The sequence below is a fragment of the Onychomys torridus genome, chromosome 3 (assembly GCF_903995425.1).
Source record: "Onychomys torridus chromosome 3, mOncTor1.1, whole genome shotgun sequence".
Classification (NCBI taxonomy): domain Eukaryota; kingdom Metazoa; phylum Chordata; class Mammalia; order Rodentia; family Cricetidae; genus Onychomys; species Onychomys torridus.
In genome coordinates this window covers 102,839,064-102,865,302 of record NC_050445.1, presented here as the reverse complement: position 1 = coordinate 102,865,302, position 26,239 = coordinate 102,839,064, and the positions used below count along the sequence as shown (strand labels likewise).

The window sequence follows — 26,239 nt, the reverse complement described above, 5'->3', positions numbered from 1 at the left end:
AGGCCAAAAACTTGTTCAGTTTGGTATACGTTGCTCTCTTAGGAACTGAATTCTGAGTACTTGTAGTTCTTACTATTTTAAGGAGTGATCCTTGATATCAAAAAGAATCAGATAAAGACTATAAAACTTTTCCTCAGAAAAATGTAGAGACAAAGAATGATTTAAAGTGTCCAGAAACTCTAAACTTTGGCTCTATAAAAACCCTTTTCTGAACTGTAGCTAGTCTGGAATAAAGGAGGCTCAAAAGTGACTGATAATGTATAGATATTTAGAAGAGGCCTTTGTTTCCCATTACCAAGGAAATAAGAATTTGCAATCACTATAAGGGATAACAATAACTTCCCATTCACTTCCTCTCTATCCATATTCTATGATGCAGAAGCCCTATGCAATTCTGATAAAGAATCCTGAAGAAGATCAAAATGTACCCAAACAAGAAATGCAGAGAAGTGCAGATTTTATCAGTAGAGTCAAAGGTTCCAGAAATCAGGATGATCTAGTATAATGAAAAGATCTTAGAAGCAACAGATTTTTATTATTTAGCCGTGTGGTCTTTTTAATTAAATCTATCTGCAATTCACTTCAGTGCATGGTTCTGAGAATTAAGCCCATTACAGGACCCAAATTTCAGTATGAAGCTTTCCATCACTAGGAAGGAACAGAATAGGGAGTTGGATGAAAACCAACAAAGAACTGAATTCCTGCTTCTAAGTGAACTGTTTCAAGTGGAGGTGAAGGAACTGACAGAATTTTGTTCCATGTCACTAATGATGATAATGTTTAAATAATATGCAGGCGTATTTAAATATCAGGTCAATTTTCTTGGATAAGTCTTGAGCATTTGGCATGGAAATGCTTTATCAAAAATTCAACCAACTCAACTGGGCAGTGGTGGCACACACCTTTAATCCCAGCACTCAGGAGGCAGAGCCAGGTAGAGGATCTGTCAGTTTGGGGCCAGCCTGGTCTACAGAGCGAGTTCCAGGACAGACTCCAAAGCTACAATAAACCCTGTCTCAAAAAATCAAAATAAGTAAATAAATAGATAGATAAATAAATTCAACCAACTCATAGAGTAAGATCTAGTGTGTATTAAACATACTATTAAACAAATTTGCTTCCCCAATCTATTGGTCAAGAAGGCTTTCAAAACTTTGCAGACATTTTTTTTGTTGTTGTTGGTTTTTCAAGACAGGGTTTCTCTGTGTAGCTTTGGAGCCTTTCCTGGTACTCTGTAGCCCAGGCTGGCCTCGAACTCAGAGATCTGTCTGGCTCTGCCTCCCAAGTGCTGTGATTACAGGCATGTGCCACCACCGCCCAGGTGTAGACATCTTTAAAAGTTTAAAAATCATGACACATCTCAGCTTATTCTACAGAGCAAGTTGCAGGGCAGCCAGGACTACATAGAGAAATCTTGTCTCAAAAACAAAAAACCAAAAAGGTTATGATATATCTATATAGGCCACTATATTCTTTTATTGAGCCACTCCATTTTGTTGTTGACTGGAAATATGATGGTCAGGAGATGAATTTGGCTCAGAATACATACAGTGAACAATAAGAAATCAAAACATCTGGTTCTGTTTAGGGTTTTGTTTGTTTTTACTTTGAGACAGGACCCTATTCTGTAGCCCATGCTGGCCTCCAACTCTGAATAACCTTCCTGTCTTACTGTACATAAACAAATATTCAGATTATAGGTTCTATTAATTACTACTGTAGTCTACTTGACCAGGTCCCACCATGGCCAGCTCTATGACCCTTTTTATTTTAAATTTAAAGCATTTTATGGTGAAGAATTTCAAATAAGTAAAAAACTAAAATGGTATAGAGGACTCCATCTAGTCATTATCCGGTTCCAACAAATATCCACTGCCGATTTTGCTTCCTTTATTATCTCTTTATTCTAATGCAAATACCAGATAACCCATCATTTCATAAACAATATTTTGGAGGGTATTTTTTAAAGAATAAAGATGCTTAAGACCTTTTTGCTTGAAGGACTTTAGTTTGCCATTTTGTCCTGTCCTACAATTCCCTCTATCTAAAATACTGTCATATAATACAAATTTTAGTATTCTTAAATTTCAACCTCAAAATTATTAAATTCACTAAGTAACCTGACAAATGTATTTTTATCTAAAAAATACTTTTAAAAAGCAAACATTAACTTTCTATGTTTAAGGAATACCTGGACCTGGTGGCAAACCTGTAATCCCAGATATTTATAAGGTTGAGGCAGGAGGATCCCACTTTGCCTGAGCTACACTGTTAGTTCAAGGTCATCCCAGGGGACTTAGTGAGAGAGGTTATTTCAAGGGCCTTTTGTTTTTTTTAAAGTGTGTGTGTGTGTGTGTGTGTGTGTGCGCGCGCGCGCACGTGCGCGCGCGTACTCAAGCTTCACTGATAGACAATCCCAATTATGGCAAAGAATGAATCCTACAACTGGCCTCCCAAGTGCTGGGATTAAATGAGGATCCTTGTTTTCCCCTTTCAGAACCTTCATATGCTAATCACTATTCCTCACTGTTCTGCCTATTATAATTTAATACTGTTAGTCTACTTATTAGAACTTGATAGTACTGAAACGTGAAACTGTAACTCTAAGATGTCACAGTTAGCAAGAATTAAATATTTAATCAATTTTAAAACATTTGGGGGCGGTGGTGGCCCACACTTTTAACCCCAGTGTAGTTAGAGTTTTCCTACCTGGCCCACAGTCAGGATAAATCTCTCTTACCCGCCAGTCCCATAGTTGCTTAGACCCAACCAAGAAAGCACACAGAAACTTATATTGCTTACAAACTGTATGGCCATGGCAGGCTGCTTGTTATCTACCTTTCCTATCTTAAATTAACCCATTTCTGTTAGTCTATACTTTGCCACATGGCTTGTGGCTTACCAGTGTCTTTACATGTCGCTTTCCATGGCAGCGGCTGGCGGTGTCTCCCCCAGCCTTCTACTTCCCAGAATTCTCTACTCTCTTGTCCCGCCTATACTTCCTGCCTGGCCACTGGCCAATCAGAACTTTATTTACACAGAGCGATATCCACAGCACTTCCCCTTTTCTTTTTTTTTAAGGAAGGTTTTAACTTTTACATAGTACAATTACATATAACAAAATAATTATCAAGCAAGAATTACAGTTATAATATTAAAGAAGATATCCTATCTATCTTATATTTGTGAGTCTAAGGTTTTATATCTAACTTATCTTTTATCATAACTGAAATTATAACTATCAAGTCTTCAACCACATCAAAGACATCAGAAGGATATAATATTACCTGAGAACCGGGAGAAGGATGTAAACATTTTTCAGGAGTCTTGGTTTTCCTGCCTGGCCCACAGTCAGGACAAATCTCTCTTACCCGCCAGTCCCACAGTCGTTCAGACCCAACCAAGAAAGCACACAGAAACTTATATTGCTTATAAACTGTATGGCCGTGGCAGGTTGCTTGTTATCTACCTTTTCTATCTTAAATTAACCCATTTCTGTTAATCTATACTTTGCCACATGGCGTGTGGCTTACCAGTGTCTTTACATGTTGCTTCTCCTGGCGGCGGCTGGCAGTGTCTCTCTCAGCCTTCTACTTCCCAAAATTCTCTACTCTCTTGTCCCGCCTATACTTCCTGCCTGGCCACTGGCCAATCAGAACTTTATTTACACAGAGCGATATCCACAGCACCCCAGCACTTGAGAGGCAGAGTCAGGTGGATCTCTGTGAGTTAGAGGCCAGCCTGGGCTACAGAGCGAGATCCAGTTCAGACACCAAAACTACACAGAGAAACCCTGTCTCGAAAAATCAATCACTCACTCACTCAATCAATCAATTAAAAAACATTTGGATTTATTTGGAATTGAAGTGATAAAGTTAAAAAAAAAAAAAAAAAGGTACTTCTAAATAGCACCTGAATTTCAAGCCTAATGGTTAACAAGTCAAGAAATGCCTGCTGAGGAACTATTACAACAGCAGCAGTGTCTCAAGTATACCTGAAGCTACCAGAAACAAACATAATCTAGCATTAAACGACCTTTATTAGTAGAAATAGGAAGATTTCTATCCCAAATAAGTTATACAAGAAATTATAGTTCCCAAAGAAACTATGCCACTTTTATGGCATAAAACTGTTAATTATTGAAAAAATCCAAAGGGAAATATTTAAATAAACTAAGTCTAAGTACTTCTTTCATTAAAACAGAAGTATCCTGAGAAAATACCATCTTGAGAGTCAGCAAGATGGCTCACCAGAAAAAGGTGTTTTACCATCAACCCTATATACCCAAGTTTGATCCACAGAATGCATACGACAGAGAAAACTGACTCACAAGTTGACTTCTGATTTCATGCATGCAGATGTGCATGCCTACCCATAAATAAACGTAAATGCAAAAACCACTGTAATGTTCATAAAGAACAGGTGAAGTCTGAATATAAGACAGAAAGAGTACAGGAAAGAAGACATTGGGGATAGAAGCAGGATTTTTTTAAAAACCATAATTAGCTTTGTAAACTTCACAGAGTAACTAGTACTTTCATTTATTTAATTGTAAAGCAGGAGGTTATCCCTGAAAGAAATAAAAAATTAACTTCATTGAGTATCAAGCTGGTGGCATAACCACACAGAGAATACTCTAAGAGATTTAAAAATACTGTAATTTAATTGACTGTGCCTGAAGGGATATGCTTTAAGGAAAAAGAGGAAACAAAAGAAAACAAACCACCCACCTTTTAATAACCATATTGTTTTACCAACCTAAAACTGGTCTGAGTATACTTTGGCAAAAAGTGAAGAAATATGTTGGTGTCACTGGAAATTGGGAGCTAGGCACAGAAAAAAAGAAAATCAGTTTACATTAAGTATGTGACACTGAATTTGAAATATCAGTTATTAGGTGTTTTAAAAATAAAAGCTTTTTTGTTTTTGTTTTCTTTTTGTTTTTTCAAGACAAGGTTTCTCTGGGTAGCTTTGGTGTCTGTCCTGGATCTCGCAGAGATCTGCCTGGCTCTGCCTCCTGAGCGCTGGGATTAAAGGCATATGCCAGTACTGCCTGGCAAAAATAAAAGTATTTTTAAAGCCTTGTTTATTTAAAAGACCTAGAAACAGCAGCATCAATTCAGAACAATGAACATTCCTCCAAGGATCAATTCTCATTAAAACAAACTAAGTCCTAGTGAGATATCTGAAGGAAGACAAGACAACTGAGTTCAGGTGAGTATATACTATATATCCCAAGACCCTGTCACAAAAGCAAAGCAAAAGATTACTCCCCTACACACACCCACACCCACACACCCACTAGAAACTGTTTTGGAGTCAGAAATGGTAAAAATGATCCTAAAACATTTGGTCATAATAGAACTAGAAAGTAATGAAACACTGAGGAAACTAAGAATGAATTTAAAGGATTTACTTAGCCAACAGCCAAAGGCAGTACATACAATCCGAATGTCAAAAATAGTAACAGCAAGAAACTAACACATTAAACATATTCAAAACCATGAGCACAAAATAGTAATACTTCACTGATCACCTCCTGTGGTTGCTAAGTTACCAATCCATTATTTTGAAAACCAATAAATAGGGGTGAGGAAAAACAACTACTTATTTTGCCTTTGGTATTCAACTGTAACTTCACCCAATAATACATGAGAGGGAATATTTCAGCCTAAACAATATATGAAGTGATAGAGTATCACCATCTCAAAAGCATAAAGAAAGAAGAAGGGATCTAGGCCCATGATTCCAAGCACAGTTGATAGAGCTCCTGAAATCTGCTAGACTCCCTCAAGAATCACACTATTCTTCCCTTTTCTAACTATCTCCATATGAGGCATGAAAGTTCAGTTTTCAGCTTATCACAAATTAAAGGCAGAAGCAGTTTTAAAAAAGCAGCTGTCTTTTATTAAGATAGATACTAAAGAGATGTGCAAAAATGTAAAACAATGTCATTAAAAAAATAAAGTTTTTGTTCATTAAAAAAAATCTCATGTCAAGCTGGGGAGTAGTGGTGCTCACCTTTGAATCTAGCACTTGGGAGGCAGGTGGATCTCTGAGTTTGAGGACAGCTTGGTCTAGCGAGAGAGTTCCAGAACAGCCAGGATTACACAGAGAAACTCTGTCTCAAAAAAACATAAAAACCAAAACAACAAACCTGAAAACCAACCAACCAACAAATTCATTAAAAAAAAAATCTTATTGGTAATTAAAAATTTTAAAGATTCATCTTTTATTTATATGTATATGTATATGTATATATACCCAAGGAGGCCAGAAGAAAGCATCTATGAGCCACCTGATATGAATGCCTAGAAGTGAACTTCGGTCCTCTGGAAAAGCAGCATGTGCTCTGAATCGCTAAGCCATCTTTCCAGGACCCACTCCAACAATTTTTTGGAAACTTCAGCTTTTAACTCCTAATATTTGAGGATGGTTGATCTAGGCCGCAAACAAAACAAAACAAAACAAAACAAAACAGTTGCTTAATATCCTAACAGGCAAATACTATGAAACTCAACAAAGAACAGAATACCATTATATAATTGGTGTTTTGCCTGCATGTATATCTGTGTGAGGGTGTCAGAAGCCCTGGAACTAGAGTTAGACAGATGTGAGCCACCATGTGAGTGCTGAGAATTGAACCCAGTCTTCTGCAAGAGCAGTCAGTGCTCTTAACTGCTGAGTCATCTCTCCAGCCCCACAATATCATTATGCAATCTACCTAATAACTTATTCATATGAAATGTAGGTAGAAGGACATTTCACAGCAAAATGTACCTAGCCTTTAAAATTCAGAAATTAGAAACTCTACAAAACAGTATTTTTAAAAACATACATGATACAAAAGAGAGGGAGGGAAAAATCTATAGACTCAACCCCATCAAGTGCAAGTATGGCCCTTATCTTTAAGTTATTATGTATGAGTGTTCTGCCAGCATTTATGTATCTGAATCACTTGTGTGCCAGGTGACCATGGAGGCCAGAAGAGGGTGTCAGATCCCCTGGAACTGGAGTTACAAAGGTTCGTGAGCTACAATCTGGAAGCTGGAAACCCAACCCAGGTCCTCTGCAAAAGCAGCAAGTACTTTTAATTGCTGAGTCCAGTTCCATTATGGTCCTTATCTTAATCAAGTGGATTTGAGTAGGGTGTGCTGGGAGAATCCTGGTATATATTAGGCACATGTTCTACTACTGAGCTATATACCCTTGATCCCCAAACAGGCTATTATTATTGTTGTTGTTTTGGGGTAGGGTCTCACTGTGTAGCCCTGGAACTCACTTTGTAAACCTGTCTCTGTCTCTCAAGTGCTAGGATTAGGTATGTGCCACCATGCCCAGCCCTAAATAGGCTATTTTAAACTAACAATTTGATAAAATCAAAGGAAGTCCATTTTTCTGTTTTGTTGTGTTTAGACTTTCCCTAATAAAGTTTTAAAATTAATGCAATCTTTAGCTACTTCTTGATATACTATTAATGAAAAGAAAATATATTTGAAAAATTGTTTACTAGGGGAGAATAAGAAACCAACAGACAAATTCTAGCACAGAATCAGAACTCTACAAAGAAAACTGGTTTTCTAGGTAGGGACTGAGTTTCCTCCATAGTTGATGGTCTGTTCTGGGCCAGTTTTTCAGAGTAAAAAGGGTGTCTGTCACATGTTATCTGAGATGTTAGAACAGTGGGACTGTCCTAGGGAAAATGAGATACAGCACGGTCCCTCCTCACAAAAGCTTAAGAAAAATTATTTCAGGACTAGGGTGTAGCTCTACAGAACACTTGCCTTTCCTGTCATTATTCTAAAAAAAGATAATCAGCTGAGGTGCTGGAAAGATGGTTCAGTGGTTAATAAGAGCTGGCTATTCTTACAGAAGACCAGAGTTCAATTCCTAGAACCTACACAGTGGCTCACAACCATTTATAAGCACAATAGCAGCGGATCTGACACTTTTTTTTGTTTCTACAGCTATCGTGCATGCACATGGTGCAAACAGATAGACAAAACACCCATACGCAGAAAATAAACAGGATTTTAATAAATAAATCAGCTGAATCCTTTGCACAATTATTTGCTACAGAAATGTACTACTATTATTACATATTTAGGAAAAACTAAGGCATTCCACCAAAAAATTACTTTTCACCTCCTGGTTAGCACATTGCAATTTTGTATAAGATTTCTTTTATTTTTGAATTACATGCACATAAATGCGGGTCCCCTGGGAGGCTAGGAGAGACTTATCAGCTCCCCTGGAGCTTGAGTATGCTAGGAATCAAACATGGATTCTCTAGAACAGAGTGGTTCTCAACCTGTGGGTTGTTCAACAGCCCTCTCATGGGGGTTGCCTAAGACCATCAGAAAATACAGATATTTACATTATGGTTTATAACGGTAGCAAAATTATAGTTATGAAGTAGCAACAAAAGTAACTATATGGTTGGAGGTCACCACAACATCAGGTCTAAGCATTAGGAAAGATGAGAACCACTGTTCTAGAAGATCAGGAAGTGCACTTAATCCTGAGCTGTCCACTTGCTATTTTATAAAGAAGCCTACTTCTTGCTGCTCTGTACACTATGCAAATTTCCAGCCATTCCTTTCCATACTAACAGTTCATAGTAAATTATAAGAGGAAGGTTACACCTACCCAGCCAGAGCCATGTTTCTCAAAAAATACATATCTTTCCAGGAATTACCATATATAGTCTAGCTAGATTTCTACTCAAATCATGAACTGATACATTATGACTAACAATACTACAAAGCCTAATGACATCTATGAGTGAAGTAAAAACATTTGGTTCAAGCCAATTAAACCCCAAATTCCAAAGTAAAAGTGCCTTGGAGTTAGCTTTCTTATTTACTTATTCTACCTGTTATATAGCAACAGTAACTTCTGAGCACTGTAGCTGATGTTAGTTAGCAATGTTTCCTAGTTTTGATTCTTAGAAGGTATTTAAATTTAGTTCTGCTTATTTATTGTGTGGTCAATGATTGTTTAACCTGTGAAGATTCTGTTACTTTGTTTTGAAGATTTTAAATATAAACAGACACACTCTTTCAATACAAGTTGCCTAAATACAAAAATCCCAACAATTTCATATATTTTTAACCACATCTTTAAATGTGCTTTGACATTATCAACCTGTCCTTATTTTTTACTTTTGCTGGGCTATGAATTAAAGATCTATTTGATATAAGTAAAACTAAATTTGTCTAGGAAGAACAGAAATATTTTAAGATACTTTAAAAATATTAATCAAATAATACCAATTTTAGACTTGCTTCTATATTTTTCCAGATCTGATCTTAAAGTTAAAAAAAAAAAAAAGTAAAGAAAGAAAAAGCAAAAGCAATTCTAGCTAATACTTTTCAGGCTGTGGGCACAGAAACACATTTACTTCCATGGCTATAGTAGTTTGTGCCACAGAAATGAGAAAATAAAATGAATACGTTCATACAGCACTCTAATGTTATACTCACTGTGTAGTTATCTTACTGCTTCAAAAGCCCATCTTTGTTCTGTTTTAGCAGGTTAAATACTTATCTTAGAATGAAAGTAAGTTTTTTTTTTTTTTTTTTCTTTCTAAATGTCCTTTTGGTCTTATATGTAGATAGCACTTCTCAACACAGGCAAGGTCCTGGGTTCAATTCTCAAAACTTAAAGAAAAAAGCACTCTTTTAATATATGTCAAATGTCACAAAACAAGCCAACTCAACGGTTCATGGTAAAGAAAATGTAATATAAATTAATGCAGAGGAAAACTAATTGCTAACATGTCCTCCAAGGTTCTTCATAAGTAAAACCTTGCTTGAATACCAAGAATGTTTAACTGACTGTTAAATGCAGATCACCCTTCTCTACAAAAGCCATAAAGGCACAAAACTACATGCTATGGTTGGTGGTAGGAAATAGAATTTTTTAATATGGAATAAAGATCAGAACAAGACAGGAATAAAAAAAATTTTTAAAGTCATGCACACAGGGAGAGAAAACAACAACTCCCTAATACAAATTGACAATGAATGCAAGCATAAAACAATGAAATCCCTGTGGACTGACACTACATTATTAAATATACTAGCACAATCCTGGAAAATCTGAATCAGATCATAATGTCTAAGAATTACCAAGTTTCCACTCTTACTGTAACAGCAGCACACACACACAGCTTATTCAATTATTTTTTTTGGGGGCAGTGGTGGCTAAAAAATCTTCACATTTCAGGAGTGAAGAGGGAAGAATCTCAGCACCAGAATACAACAACAAAAATGATAAAAATTAACACTTTCATTTTGAGTAGTGTTCAAGAAAAGCTTAAAGAATTCAGGCACAAAATTTTTATATTCAAACAGCTATTTAATTAGGTACAGAGTCAAAGGACTTTTAAAGTTAAACAAAGGTTTAACTTAAAAAATCTTAATTCTAGTCATAAACCCAAGCTGTATACATTGGTAATCTCCAATACAAACTGCAAATACACAATGGATTTCACCTTATAATGCAGTGACATCTGGTAGTGATAATAACCATGAATCTGAAATGAAATGAAAGTATGTGCTTTAAAACCTTTCTCCAAGCTAAGACTCTGAAACAGATCTGAAAAGAGTGAAGAGCATAAAAGTTACCTCTGTCACTAGACTTTTAAGCATTAGCTTTAGAACATTAAAACAAACCCACAACCTACCATAATATAAACTACAGTAGCCCATTCAGTTCCCCTCTTTGTCCTAGTTTCTTTTTTGCTGGGAAGAGGCGTAGTGGGATAATAATAGCAGGAAGTAAGGTGGAGCAGCTGCACGGCAAGATGAGGTGCTGTGTGTGTATGTGTTTCACCTCCATGCTGGCCTACTGCAGCCTTGGTCTTATGAAAATGAAATGAGCTGTTTGGAATGCTGTCAGTTATAAACATTACTAGGATCAAGATGTAGTTTCCTACTTCCTCACTTTTGTCAGGACCTGTTTTAGGTCTCTAGTCTGATTCAGCTAACAGAAGCAATAAAAGCTACATTTTTAGAGATTTCTAATATTTCCAAAGGGAATTCTAATGCTAGCACTAGCTACTTGGTAGAGAGATTGACTAGAACTAGCTTCCTTTCAGTTTCACAAATCTATGGAAATAATCCATGTTAAATGACTGTAAAGCAAAGAAGAGACCATCTAAATTTCTATAGTAACATTTAATATACCTCACTGAACTTCATATTAATGCTTTTGTTATTTTGCTGATGAGAAACTTTTCACAGCAGCGATAGTGACACAATACAAATTTACTTTCTTGTTTGGGCGTGTGTGTGTGCATGGGTATACATATTTGGGCCAGAGGACAACCATCATTTCATTTCTTGTTTTCCTCCAACACTCATACAGGGTCTCTTACTGGCCTAAGTTGGCCAAGTAGGCCAGACTGACTGCTGAGTGAGCCCCAGGGATCTGTCTCTGCCCGCCCAGGGCTGGGATTACAAGCGTCCATTATCCATTACACACATGGCTGTTTTACATGGGTCTGGGGAACCAAATTCAAGTCCTCTTTTTACAAATACTTCATCAACTGAGCCTTCTCACTAGCCTCTCAAATTTCCCTTTTCAGATCAAAATAGTCTATGTGTTGTAACTGCCCAGACTGTCATACTTAAAGTATTATGTGGGCAACACATTTGTATTTCTTTAACAAAAGAGAAATGACACAAAACTTGATCAATGTATATTACATATAACATTGTGGTTATGTTCATTTAAAATCATGTCTTCTTTGTCAATCCATAAAAAGAAATCAGCATTCCAGTTTTCTTTATCTCATTCAAGCAACAGATGTGCTCTTGGAAAAACAGTTCAAGGATTTCTAAAAATTAAATTGTCTTAAAACAAATCGTTCATGGAAATGAACTGTCATATACTACTTTATAAGGAGGAATTCTTTTGTAATCTAAATAACTACTGTCTGATTTGTGAATGCAATTTTTAAAAAGAACTCTCATACACATAACATTTGACATTTACTTTAAAACTAGCTGAAATGATTCAGGACAGACTGAACGTTTTAATGACAACTTCAACAGGAACCTAAATTTGGCAGTAGTATCTCATGGTTTTGCCTGTAAGAGATATAGCTTACACACTTCTAACGCCATAATTCTTATTAAGTAATGAGCTAGGTGCAATCACCTTCTGCTGAGAGCTAAACTCAAACTAATAGGATTGAGCCTAAACTAAAAGATGGGGGCAGCAGTCATCTCCAGAGCATATCAGATTCTGCAGGAAGTAGGAGGAAGACTAACAATAAGGTAGCTTTCCTTTTTGTGTGTTTTTGTTGTTGCTGCTTTTCTTTTCTGAGACAAAGTCTTATTCGGTAGCTCAGGACATACAGATGTGAGCTACAAGGCCCTGTTATATTAAAAACAAACAAACAAACAAACAAAAAACAACCAAACCCTTTTCAAGACACATTTTACATGATGGTGATCATGTTGGACTGTGCTTTTCCTTTTTCTAAAATAAAATCAAAGTTAACAATATGCAATTACTGCACAAAGGAAAGAAAACACAGTATTTGACACCTTGTCGAATCTAAACCCAACTAAACATACTGCATGTATTGAAATACAAATTTAATTCACACAGAATGTGCCATTTCAATCGTTACTAAAATCTGGCTAGCAGATGCTCTAGACCTGGTCCACTAAGGAGGCAACTTACATTTAGAAGGGCAGGGAACATGGAACTCACTCTAATCCACACAAAGCTTGAGGTTTTTGTTTTTTTTTCCCTTGGAAGATAGGATAGATTCTTCCCAGATTTCTAGAATATATGAAATTTGGTCTTAAAAGTATAGGCTTGGCATGAATTCAAGGTTAGAGTGGGAACTGAAAACAGTTTCTTTAATTGTAAACCTAAGTGAATAATCTCCTGGGGGGGGGGGGAACCTTCTTTTGCTTTTCCTACCTCCTGCCCCTCCCCCACCAACACTGCTTCCCTGCTGTGCAAAGAGCCCTTTGTCCTGCCCCGCACTTATCTAGCTGTTTGGCCATATTGACAGGCCTACTGGAAGCATAATAAGGGAGTCAGTCTGACATAAGCAGCTGGCGATTTGAAACAAAAATCTTCCTTTTCTACTCACACCAAATCCTGCTGCAGAGGTCTGTGGCTCCTCCCATACTTCCACCTATTTCTCAAACAGAGCAGCAAGGAACTGGCATTTCCCTTTGATCGAGCAGTATAAATCAAAAACTTGATTCCCTAGCCAGAAATTTCTACAGCCTCTGATTTGTTTTATATTGTAATTCAGAACATTAAGGCTTTTTAAAGAAAGGTTTCCCCATCTCTGGGTGTACACATATATGACTATCACTTCAATTCACCATGAAAACTCTGGGAAGTCTCATGCTACAAGACAGAAGAGACAGGTTCCAAGCAAAACTGACCAATAATCTTAGGGTTTTAAAAATACCAAGGATTCGAAAAAGCCAAAAATTCATTTTTCTGACTTCATATCCAAGATACTTGAAGAGAACTTACATTAAATAAGGCATTTTTCCCAGTTACGCTGCCCCCCCCCACAAAAAAATCAAATCAATATAAAGAGTGGGGCAGGATGGGGTCTGAGACCCCTTACTCAGAAGGAACACACACACACACACACACACACACACACACACACACACACAGACACACACAGAGAGCATCACTGTCCCTTTAGTTACCTCACAGCTCCCTTCCTCAAATGCTGAATAAGAACACTCCCAATTGATGCTTGCTAATAGAATCACCCGTCAGGGTTACTGGCATCTCTACCCCATTTATAATTAAATACAGAATAGGACAATTTCCCTAAGATTACACAATTTAACAAAGTACGTATAGATTAGTGAAAGAAAGGCTATTCTCTCTACCTTTTGCAACCTTCCCTGAATTCTAGCCATTAGAGAATATACACAATACCAAGTGAAGGTCATACCATTTAGTAGACATGTCAGAATCTGAGTCCAGAGTACTATCAATCTATAACATAGGTGCATTACTTTTCTAAGAAGTCAAATTATAAATGACCACCAGTTGTATTATACACACATATTCCAAGGCACTTTGCAGTTTAAGTTCACCACTAGCTAGGCCTCTCAATTTCAAAATAAACTGACAAGTCACTAGGGTTTAGCTCAAAGTTACTAGTAAAAATCTTATTTACTTATGATCTAATTTCCCTTTGATATGTACTCAACAATTACTGATTTCTATGGCCTAATGTTTCAGTTATTTTAATATGACGATGATTTTACTCCTCATCCAAAGGCAAAGCTGACATATCCACCTTTGTCACAAGGGTCAGAATAATTTGGAAAGTATGCAGGCTCTTAGATACTCAACAGAATCAAAAGATGTAAGCATTTTTAAGTGCCAGTACAAGCAATCCTTCTAAGAAAAAAGCCTCTTGATCCTCCAGAGGGATTATAGTGAGACTACAACCAGTTCCAAAACACAGGAAATAAAAGTAGTAGTCATTATTTTTCTAAGAAAACTTGTCTATTATAATTAAGCTAAAAACACTTGTTATCTTAACTGTAAATATCTTGAGCTGTAAGTATAGTAAGTGGCCAGTATGAGTGAAATCATACCTATGGGATATAGCATCTTACCTACGTATTAAAAACACCTGAAACAACCATTAAGAGTTTTGTTTTATAGACCTGCTTTTAGTACTGGAAAAATATGAACCACATCTGTGAATGACAAAATGCTCACCATTGTTTGTTGGTTCCTTGACACAAATGCTAGAGCCACACTACAAATTATAGATGCTTGTGGGATTTAAATACTTGATACAAAATTGGACAAACAGAATCTTGAAGAACAGGTATTGGTTGCAGTAATAATCTTAGGGAGAAAAAACTCACAATTTTATTCGTTGTACATGGCTGGGTGATGGCTCAGTTTCAAATATTCTGTCAGACAAACTACTTGGCTCAATCAGAGATCATCCTGGTTCTGTTCAGTTGGGGACTGATATGAAAACTTAGAAGGGACTCTTGCTACCTTCTTACTATCCTGAATGAAGCTTACTCAATTTCTGAACATTCCTTCTGGTTTTTCCTGTGTTTCTGATGGATTACTGTCAAGATACATCATCTTTGTCCAGTGGAAAAACTATAATCCAACACATACATAATTAATCCAATTTATAGGTCAAACATCAGTGAAGGTATAAAATCTGTAGAGGTCTACAGATTAATATAGAAAATAAGAACAAAAAATTAAATATTAATCCAAAAGTAGCTTCCAATTATAGTTAAGATGTTTAGCAGAACATCTATCTATGCACAAAGGTAAATATGGCCTAACATGGAGAGACACATACAAATCAGAAGTGACTTAAGCAGTTAAGAGATAGAGGAAAACATATCAGTTTCGTTGAAAAAATAGACATAAAGATCTTCCTCACCCTGTTCTGGTACTCAGGGAAATCTTTACATTGTCTTCAGGTAATATCAAAAAAAGCTGCCAACCCCCTCCCCAAACAAAAACCCAAACTCTTTTTGATTCAGTTTTCAGATGGCGATATCCATAAATGGATACAGTGATGAATTGCTAATCCTGGTCTCTTCACTAACAAAAAGCAAACCAGCTCAGCAGTACTATTTCCCAGGAAAGCAAGCAAGGTTTCTTTCCAGTCCTGAGCAGCCATCGCCTAAGTGCAGTTCCCTGCAGCCAACAGCATTAATGGACGCTGCACTGCTGTCCTTCCCTGGAGACAGCAGCCAGCACTACTCAAGCTTCTCACGTAGCAACCAGAGCTCCAGAGCCAGCAGCTGCTGCCGCCTTGTATACTCACTCCTGTGATCCAACACAGGAGCAACCTTCTCTTTACCCCACCCCCACTTCTTAGCACACACTTTTTTTTTTTTTTTGACCAGAGCTCCATGCTGGAAGGGCTGGAAGTATGCTTTTAGAAAGAAATAATCCTAAAGTCAGTTTTAAATTGAGATCTCTGATTAGAAAAATCAACATGTACCAAATTCCAAATATTCGTTTTTAATTAAACCAGCAATTTAGGAGTAAGTATTAAGCTTTGGTTTTTAGAAGGCCAATTTTCCAAACATTCAGCAATCAAATTTAAATTTACAGCTAGGAACAACAGCCTTGGGTCGTGTCCTACCAAAGGACATAATTCAATATTCTACACGTGACAATCTGAATAGCCTTAAAGGCTCTACTCCCATAACTGGCCACGAATTTTGGCCAGAGAACTAATGATCCTTCTGAGAAAACTGGAACAAATCCAAGGGAAAAAAAATTCCTGTGTCCTCCAAGCTCAGAAATCTCTCATTAAGTCAGTATTCTCTGCCTCAGTCCTAGGTCAGACTGTACACATCTAAAACTACCCCTTATAGCTTCCTCCTAGCGACCTAAAACCAATATTAATATAAAATTAAACATCAAAAGCACTTTCCCTTCAATACGTCGTACACAAACCTCCTCCTCCTCCTAAAAAAACTCGTAACAATCATCAGATCTTCTCCAATCAAAAGTATAGCTATTTAACATATGCCCAAGGAAGCAATGTAAACATGACCTTGGTCAGAAATATGTCATGAAAAACAGTTTATTTAGTCAAAGTATGGAGGAAATTAGAGAACCTAAATTCTTTAAGTATTCTAAGCCAGGAAAAATTGGAAAAAGGAACCCAGGTATAATAGACAAAACCCAGTAGAGCTCACAGCTCTGGGCAAGATATGAGTTGCTGGTGAACACATTACACAAGTAACATGAGAAAGCAGAAAATGCAGGTCATACTCGCACCCCTAATCCAGACCAGTAGAGCGGGCTGCAGCATCGGTACACAGGAGAAAGATCCCTCATTCCCAAGAATGAAAAAGGCAAAGGCGCTCTATAGAATAAATTAGCATAGAAGGGGCTTTCCCAGCAGTTAAAACTTTCCCTCAGCGCGATTCACCTACTAAAAACAGGGCTTTTGCTCACCACCGCTCACCTCACATCTTAGCTTGCACGCATAAGGGAAGAGAATTCATAAGGGGCACATTTTCCCCCGTCTTTAAAGTCGTTCTTAAGAGATCGCTCTCCACGCCCTAGGCACGGAAACCGACAAAATCTGGCTCAGTTCCAGGCTGGAACCCTACAAATTCAACAGGGATATCGCAGGGATACTGGGGCATACGCCACAGGGAGTCCAAGAATGTGAGGTGGGGGTGGTGAAGGTAATGTCTTTGGTATGGGGAAAGCAGCAGCCATCTGAGATACGGACTGGAGAAGCGCGGGGGGGGGGGGGGCACTCAGGAAGATATGGAGGGAGGACTGGGCCCCCGAACGATCGCAGTTGTCATAGGCCGCAAGAACAGGGGGTGGAGGTGGGGGCTCAGGGACAGAAAAAAAAAAGTATGCCTGTGTATTTTGAGATCAGGGTTGCGAGAGGCCTCTCCTGAAAAGGGTACAAACGTGGAGTAGGCAGTGCCCAGAAAAAAAAAAGGGGAGACCAGAGTAGGGGGAGGGGAAGAGTCCTGACCCAGGGAAGACATTAAAAGGGTAGTGGGGTCGACTGGATTAAGAGGAGCCTTTCTCCCTGGGCAAGAGGGGTGCAATGGTGTGTAAGGGCAGCCGAGAAGATGGGAAGGAAGGAATTCTCCTGCTCCAGCCTTGGGAGGCCCAGGCCCCACGACCCCGACGAGAAGGAACGCGGGCAGACTGAGGTGACCCTTCTTCCCCCGGGGACCGGTCGTGTGGTTCGGTGTCTCTTTTCTGTTGGACCCTTACCTTGACCCAGGCGCTGCCGGGGCCTGGGCCCGGGCTGCGGCGCACGGCACTCCCGGGAGGCAGCGAGACTCGAGTTAGGCCCAACGCGGCGCCACGGCGTTTCCTGGCCGGGAATGGCCCGTACCCGTGAGGTGGGGGTGGGGGGCAGAAAGGCGGAGCGAGCCCAAGGCGGGGAGGGGGAGGGCCAGGGGCGGAGGGGGGCCGGCACTACTGTGTTGGCGGACTGGCGGGACTAGGGCTGCGTGAGTCTCTGAGCGCAGGCGGGCGGCGGCCGCCCCTCCCCCGGCGGCGGCAGCGGCGGCGGCAGCGGCAGCTCACTCAGCCCGCTGCCCGAGCGGAAACGCCACTGACCGCACGGGGATTCCCAGTGCCGGCGCCAGGGGCACGCGGGACACGCCCCCTCCCGCCGCGCCATTGGCCTCTCCGCCCACCGCCCCACGCTTATTGGCCAGCTCGCCGCCAATCAGCGGAGGCTGCCGGGGGCCGCCTAAAGAAGAGGCTGTGCTCTGGGGCTCCGGCTCCTCAGAGAGCCTCGGCTAGGTAGGGGATCGGGACTCTGCCGGGAGGGTGGCTCGGCGCGTTCGCGGGGACGGGCGGTTGCGGTGAGCCCTCGAGGATGGTGGAACCGCTTTGGGGAACAGCTGGGTACGAGTCGTACGCGGGAAGGGGCAAGCGGGTGGCGGTCGGGACCACGGTCCGCCCTGCAGCAACCGGAGGGGGAGGGAGCGGAAAAATCTCCTCCGGACGCGGCCATGGCTCCCACGGGGGGGGCGGAGGAGCGCTTCCGGTTCACGTCTCGTCGCTGATTGGCCTTTTCTCCTCCCGCCGTGTGTAAAAACACAAATGGCGTGTTTTGGTTGGAGTGAAGCGCCTGTCAGTTAACGGGTGCTGGAGTGCGCAGGCGCTGGCTGCCTCGCCGTGCCCACTGGGTGGGGCGGGAGGTAGGTGGGGTGAGGAGAGCTGGACGTGCGGGCGCGGCCGGCCCTCGGGCGGGGCGGGGGAGGGGAGGGAGGGTCAGCGAAAGTGGCTGGCGCCCAGGCGGCCTCCCACCCTCCCCTTCCTCTGGGGGAGTCGGTTTACCCGCCGCCGGCCTGGCCTCGTCGTCTGATTGGCTCCCGGGGCCCAGAAGACTGGCCCTTGCAATTGGCCCGCGTTCATGCAAGTTCAGTCCATACGCGGGCTGGCGGGGGCGGCAGGGAGGCGCTCGCAGGTTCCGGCCCTCCCCAAGGCCCCGCGCCGCAGAGTCTGGCCCTGCGCCCCTGCGCAACGTGGCAGGAAGCGCGCGCTGGGGGGCGGGGACGGGCAGGCGGTCCGAGCGGCGGGGCGGGGGTGAGCACGGTTCCTCCTAGAGTTGTTGCCGCACGAGAGGCGAGATGAACCGGACCTGCATAGCGCACTCCTGGGAGTGGAGGAAGGAGTAGGGGCTCAATCGGGCCGGTTTGGAGGCAGTAGGCACTTGCTCTCCAAAATTCCGTGGGAGCTGCTATCAATAAGGGAGCCGCAGTGGAGTAGGCGGGGAGAAGGCCGCACCCTTCTCGGCAGGGGGAGGGGAGTGCCGCAATACCTTTCTGGGAGTTCTCTGCTGCCTCCTGGCTTTTAAAGACCGCCCCGGGCCTGGAAGAGTCCCTTCCCCCCTCCCCTCGTGATCTCCAAGTCAAGGCTTTCTGGAAGATGGGCGGGAGTCTTCTAGGCAGGCTTAAGGGCTAACCTGGTGCGTGGGCGGTGTCCTGCAGGGGAAGTGAACAGGTGTAAAATTGGAGGGAAGAGACTTCCCACAGATTTTGTTCCTGTCCGGAGGGAATTATAATGGGAGCAAAGGAGGGAAATGGGTGACTAGGCGCTCACCTGGCGTTTTATGCAGTAAAACTACAGGTTATTATTACTTATGATCTGCCTTGAAGTATTTTTCATCGTGTTAGATTAAAGACATGCGCACCCAAGCTTATACTCCCACTTGAGATCCTTGCTATATCATGAAATTACAGTATCGTAAATTAGAGTATATAAACAGAATCTTAGTACTTTCTGCAGAGCCCAGTACTTCACTCTGTCCCTCTTACTCCCTCTGCAGCCCTACCAAGAGATATTTTAGCTCTCTCATTTTAGTCCCATTTTCATTTGTTGTACTGGCTTATCCAATCCCTAGACAGAGCACTGGCATTCTTCCTCTCCTGATCTTAGAAGCCTGATGAGTCATGAAACCAGACAGATTAGTTACACCACAAATTGAGGCTGTAGCTAGGGCCTTGCCCTGCAGTTCTTTTATTCCTCCTTAGTACATTTTGTTGACTGTTTGCCTTGATTTCATTTGCTATCCCCACCCCTTCAGGAGCTTTGCTACAATAGATTTATTGAGAATCTAACCTAAAGTTCAGCTTCCTTCCACTCCCATGAATACCTATCTCCTTTTTCACCATTAATAAACTGAACTGCTATTAATGGCTTCCAGATGGATGTCTCCTCCAATATCACCTGATGTGTCTTATATATCGCCAGGCTGATTGTATTAAAAGGTACATGAATTGATATGAAATTTACTGACTCCTTTTAATGCTCTAGTGGATTCCGTGAGTACAATACAGAAGATCGTTAATGGGCTACTGACAGCTTTTTCATTTCATTATTTCCTGCATACACACTTTTGAGTCACATGGACTTGATTACTGCTTACTCAGATTTTGTCACTGTACACACATCTGTAGATGGAGGTTCCTTCTGGAATTCAGACTGTTCAGGTGTTGGCTCTACTGGTGTAAGGTCCTGGGAGCCTGTGTTTTCCTATTTAAGCAGTGCTTTCTCTTGGCCTCTGGCTTGATTCATGTCACTCATGTTATTGCTGGTTTAAATGTAGTTTTGCTGAGCTGCTTCGGTGCTGTCTTACTGAATTCTTTTAAGTTCCTTGCTGTGGATATCGCTCTGTGTAAATAAAAGTTCTGATTGGCCAGTGGCCAGGCAGAAAGTATAGGCGGGACAAGAGAGAAGAGAATTCTGGGAAGTAGAAGGCTGGGGAGACACTGCCAGCCGCCGCCATGAAAAACAACATGTAAAGACACCGGTAAGCCACAAGCCATGTGGCAAAGTATAGACTAACAGAAATGGGTTAATTTAAGATAAAAAAAAGTAGATAACAAGAAGCCTGCCACAGCCATACAGTTTGTAAGCAATGTAAGTTTCTGTATGCTTTCTTGGTTGGGTCTGAGCGACTGTGGGATTGGCGGGTGAGAGAGATTTGTCCTGACTGGGCCAGGCAGGAAAACTCTAACTACAGTTCCTACTATCTTTCTTTTTTGGTTTTTCCAGACAGGGTTTCTCTGTAGCCCAGGATGGCCTCAAACTCAGAGAGATCAGTGGCTCTGCCTCTCGAGTGCTGGGATTACAGGCATGCGCCGCCACCGCCCGGCCCTACTATTATTTCTTGACTTGTAGCCAGACATAAGTAAAATGTAGTAAGCAATATAAGTGTATTTGTGAAGCTTAGTCTTGAGGTTAAGTGTTGTATGTGTGCTCAGTAAGAATACTATCCAGGAGAACTTACTGCAGTGACATGGACACTATATATGTATTGTTCCAATATGGTAGCCAATAATCAAATCACTCTTTAAGCACTGGAAATGTTAACAAGGAACTAATTTTCATTTGAAGTGTAACTGGACAGGTGGACCATAGCTGCAAACTTGTGGGTTATAGAAGACTAATGGGGACTTTAATAATGTTCTATTACACTAAGCAATATAGAAATAAAAATTGAACTTTTGGTAGCCAATTGCTTAAAGTGCTTTTTTTTTTTTTTTTTTTTTTTGTGATTCATCTATACTAAGCTGAAAGCTAAACCTACAAACTATTATTAAACATGAAAGCAAGTACCCATTAATTTGGATTTCAAAACCTTAGCTGGGCACCGGTGTGCTCACCTTTTGGTCCCAGCACTCAGGAAGCAGAGGCAGGTAGGTCTCTTAAGTTCGAAGACAGCCAGGGCTGTCAAAAACAAAACAAAATTTAGGAAGCTAAGGTTTCGTTAGATCATAATTGAGGCATTCCCTAGGAGCCACCATGGGATTTGGCTGCTAGTCAACTTCTTTTTCTTTCCTTCCCCTCCCCCCTTCACTTTGGGCTTCCTTACTCTTTGAAGCATCCTTCCTACCATGTGGTTTCTCGTCTGCCACAAGTCTGAGTTCCCATGCTGGTTTAAATGGTGTGGCTTTTTGCCTCAGGGCAGCTGCTGAGATTTGCAGCCTGGTTTCTGGGGTGGGCTTGGGAATTATTTTAAACTCCAAATTTGACCTTTCTTTAAAAAAAAAAAAAAAAAAAGTTTCATGAAGAGTGAGATGGGACTGATATTTAATGAGCCCCTGCCCCCCTAAAAGAGCTAAGGCTTTGTTTTCTACTTACATGTCTTAAAGTATGGTATGTCTAAGACAGGGATCTTAGGGCTTTAGTATGCAGAGACTGTTGCCTTGCTGTTTAAGTCGGATTTTCTAGTCTCCCACCCAGAGAATTTAAATTCTGGGCAGCCAAAGACAGATTAAAATTCTGTCCTTTCATGTTCACTTGCTTACTGTAAATACAAAAATGATAACCTCAAAGACTTTTTCCTGAGACAGGGTCTCACTCAGTATGTGTCTCTGGCTGGCCTGTAACAATATGTATAGACCAGACTAGCCTTAACTTACAGTTCCGCCTGCCCCTGCTTCCTGGGTGCTGGGTTAAAAGTGGCCAGTGAGTCCCTATCCTGAGCTGTTTTTTTCTCCCCTCTTAAAAAAGAACCAGACAATAACAAACCCTGAATGAAAGGGAAAAGCAAAATGCAGGTCAGACCCTTTTAAAGGAACTATGTGAAGGGGGCTTGGGTGATAATTAGTAAAGTGTTTGTGTTGCAAGCAATGAAAACTTGAATTAAATCTCCACAACCCACAGAAGAAAGCCAGGCAAGTTAGAGCATGTCTGAGGTATCCCTAGGACTTACTGGCCACAGAAGCTTAGGTACTTGGCAGGCTCCACGCCAGTGAGAACATCTCAAAAAACAAGGCAGATAGCAACTAAGAAACTACAGGTGGGCTGGAGAGGTGGTTCAGTGGTTAAGAGCGCTGGCTACTCTTCCAGAAGACCTGGGTTCAGTTCCTAGCACCCACATGGCAGCTTACTACTGTCTGTAACTCCAGTTCCAAGGGATCTGACACCCTCACACAGAATATATACAGGAAAAACACCAGTGTACATTAAATAAACTAGAGTCAAAGTTGTCTTTCACACCCACCTACATACAAGGATATTAAAATATTCCAAAGAATGTTTCCTTCAACTTTGATCTACTACTACATTTCTCCCATCAAATGGCATTCCTCAAGGACACAGGGACTTCTTCAGTGAGTAAGCAGAGTTGGGAACCAAACAAATGTTGGTTTTATGGTTTGTGAAATTAAGTTTTCAATTGATAGTTAAAGCCCATGAAATACAGGACAAAGCTCCTATTGTGCAGTAATCTAATACTTAACTGAAGTGTCTTAATGCTCTTTTCATGGAGGAAACTGAGGCCTTCCTGTCTTGTACTCAGAAGCACTTCCTTGGGTTTCCCCGAACCATTGCAGCTATCCAGTTCTTGTACTAGGCATGCCTTGGGCTGGTGGTTTAAATAAACTTAATTTCCTGTCAAGTGGTGCCATGATTTCATATACTTATGGCAAAAACTTGCTATATGTGTTAAACACTTGTGCTTGGTGTGTGGTTTGTGATTTTTACTTTAAAAATTTTGAACTAGATAAGGCCTTATGTTTGGTGTAACTGTATAATTATGGTTTACAACCCTTGGTCTAAAATGTGACAGTTGGGCATTCCAAGAACAAGACTAGTTTGGAGAGACCCCTAGCTATACAGCATTTTGCTGGGTCACAACTTTGGGAGTCAAGCATTTAACCTTGAAGGTTGAGACCTTAGTTTATATATTGGAAGGTGTACTTATCCAGAAGATATTCACGACTCCATTCTTGACTGGTTTAATTAGCACTGAGTGGCCTTTAGGTTTGAACTGGAGCTGTGTTTTTGTGATGTCCTAGACTCGTTTTTTTCCTACTTAGTAATCACTGGTCCTTTTTGTCCTGGTATTTTTTTCACCCTTGTTTTCTAGGTGTTTGAAGAAATATTTTAAGTTTGGATCTTCCTTTTGGCAACATTAACATGTTTCCAGGTCATATTTATAAAATTGAGTATTTTGTTACACAACCTAATCCTACTTCTGTTGGGTGGATTATGAATTTACTCAGTAGACTTGGTCTTTTTTGGCCCTTCACTAAAATCCCATATGAAGTAATATTCACTATAACAGAGGCCTTGGTACCAGTCTATGTACAGTAGAGACTACTAAAACTCAAGATTTACTAACTTCCCGTGGGCATATGAGTAGATTGGGGCCAGGGATAGAAACTGGCCTTGCGTTTGATATTTCTACCAGCTTTGTACTACCTTGCTCTGATTCAAATATTTTAAGAAATCTAGAGATAGATATAAGGTAATGATAGGCTTATAGAAACTTTAAAGCAGAGCAACTATTAGAATGCTGGGTTTCTTTCTGAGAGTGGTTTCAGAGCATCTCAAGGACTCTTCCCTTAATGCCCTCACCCCTTCACCATATCTGGCCCAATTGCATGTTGTCATGGCTCTTAAAATCTAATTAAGAATAGTAATTGTGTAATTATTGTTTTTCTTCCTTTAGATTGTTCCTTAAGGAGAGGACAGTGCTTGTTTAAGGCTGTATCCCTGCTGTCTGAGCAGAACCAGGTCTTCGAGATCAACACACTTTTCATAATACTAAGCTGTTGCCTTTTACATTCTCAGAAGCAAACAGAGACACATGATTCTTACTGACAATACTGTCACTATGTTAAATGCTGCTATGCATTTTGGATCTTTTAAGGTAGTTTAGGTATGGAGTATGTGTTTTTTATTAATTAACTTTCTAGGTTATGCCTTCCATACGCTATACAGTTGTTATTCTTAAATCTTGTAGCTTTGTATATAAGGATAAAGGTGTTTTATTGTTATAATGTTTTGAACATTTCCCCAAAGTTCCAAATTATAAAACTGCAACTTTAGAACTTAATTAAAAAGATGGTTGTGGTTTTATAACAAGATGCTTAATTGTTCCACTAATCTTATTCGTGTTTTAAGATATTATATAAAACTGACAAATATGGAAGAGTTAGTCAAGAAACTTTTAGGGAGTGGAATGTATACTGGCTTTAGAGATCATTTAACTTGGCATGTCCTTTGCAACACACTAACTTTGAATAGTGTTGGCACCAGCTATGTTGTGGAGTCATTCCAATGAGTGTTGGATTGTTATGAATGCTACTGAATAATTTAAGTTCAGACTTCTGGTGTTCCATAAAACAAAATTGTCATAAGTTTCAAACCAGAAATTATAAAACTGAATATTTCAGAAGAAAATTATTTGCTGTATTAGCTGGAGAAATGTATAATGGCTAAGAATTTAGAAACTGCAGTTGACATTGCTGAGTAGCTGCCAGATGAAAAGAAATGCTCATAGTGGTTCTTTTGAGCAGTATACTAACTTGTTAAAGAATTTTTCCACAGATACAAACTAATAAGATATACATAACACTTTTCAAATGGATAAAGCTACAAACATGGTTAGACTTGTTACTGTGCTTCTATTTATGTGAAAGCTTGGCAATAAACCTATGTCCTAAAATAGTTAAAGTGTGGAATGACTTTTTAATCTCATGGCTTATCTGAACAACTATGTTGCTATTTGTCCTAATGATGAAAAACAAAGTGGGTAGAGCTGCAGTGCTTTGGTGGTGTTCATTGCTACTCATTTGTGTTGTAAATGGGGGGGGGGGGCAAACTTTGAGGTAAAAACCAGAATTGGGTAAACTTGTACATTGTTAAGAGCATGAGAACTTGACTCTAATTATTGATGGTCATAACTGGAAGAACTACTGGAAGGTGTATAACTCCATGATAGAGTGCTTTCTAATTGCCTAATACCTATCCCCTGTCAATTGAATGTCTAAGACAAAAACCATCTGGGCCTCTTAACCCAGAAATTCAAAGTTGCAAACTCCTAGGTTAGTCTTCTCACTGAGCTATATTCCCAGCCCAGTCTTGAAAACAGAGCTGACCCCCCCTCCCCCCCCCATAAATCCTAACATAAATAAAATTGGTACTACAATGTTTCAAAATTTTAAGAAATGGTAAGAATTAGGTTTTAAATTTTGAAAAATGGCTTCTCTAGAAAGATGTACATGGTAAACAGTTGGACTCCTAAAAGTCCTAGAAGACTATACTGTGCACACTGGACCAGGCAAGTTTTAGTGTAGAAAAAAGTGTACTGCTTTAAGTGGGTCACAGAAGGAAAGTAAGAACTTGAGCTGAAACTGAACCTGCATCTTAAATGGCTACATCTTAACCACTGATTAGCAAGAACTTTACCTTGGGGGGTGGGAGAAGGGTAACAATG

At 40.3% G+C, this 26,239-nt stretch overlaps 1 protein-coding gene across 3 annotated transcripts in view; it reads right to left on the bottom strand.

Moving 5' to 3' along the window:
- The window catches only part of Setd5 (SET domain containing 5), an 84,860-nt gene extending 66,748 nt beyond the window's left edge, over positions 1-18,112 (bottom strand). For all 3 annotated transcript variants that reach the window (XM_036181257.1, XM_036181260.1, XM_036181262.1), the window contains exon 1: positions 17,764-18,112. The gene's annotated coding sequence lies outside the window, so the exon portion shown is untranslated. The remainder of the gene's footprint in view (positions 1-17,763) is intronic.
- Between the last annotated feature and the right edge of the window lie 8,127 nt (positions 18,113-26,239).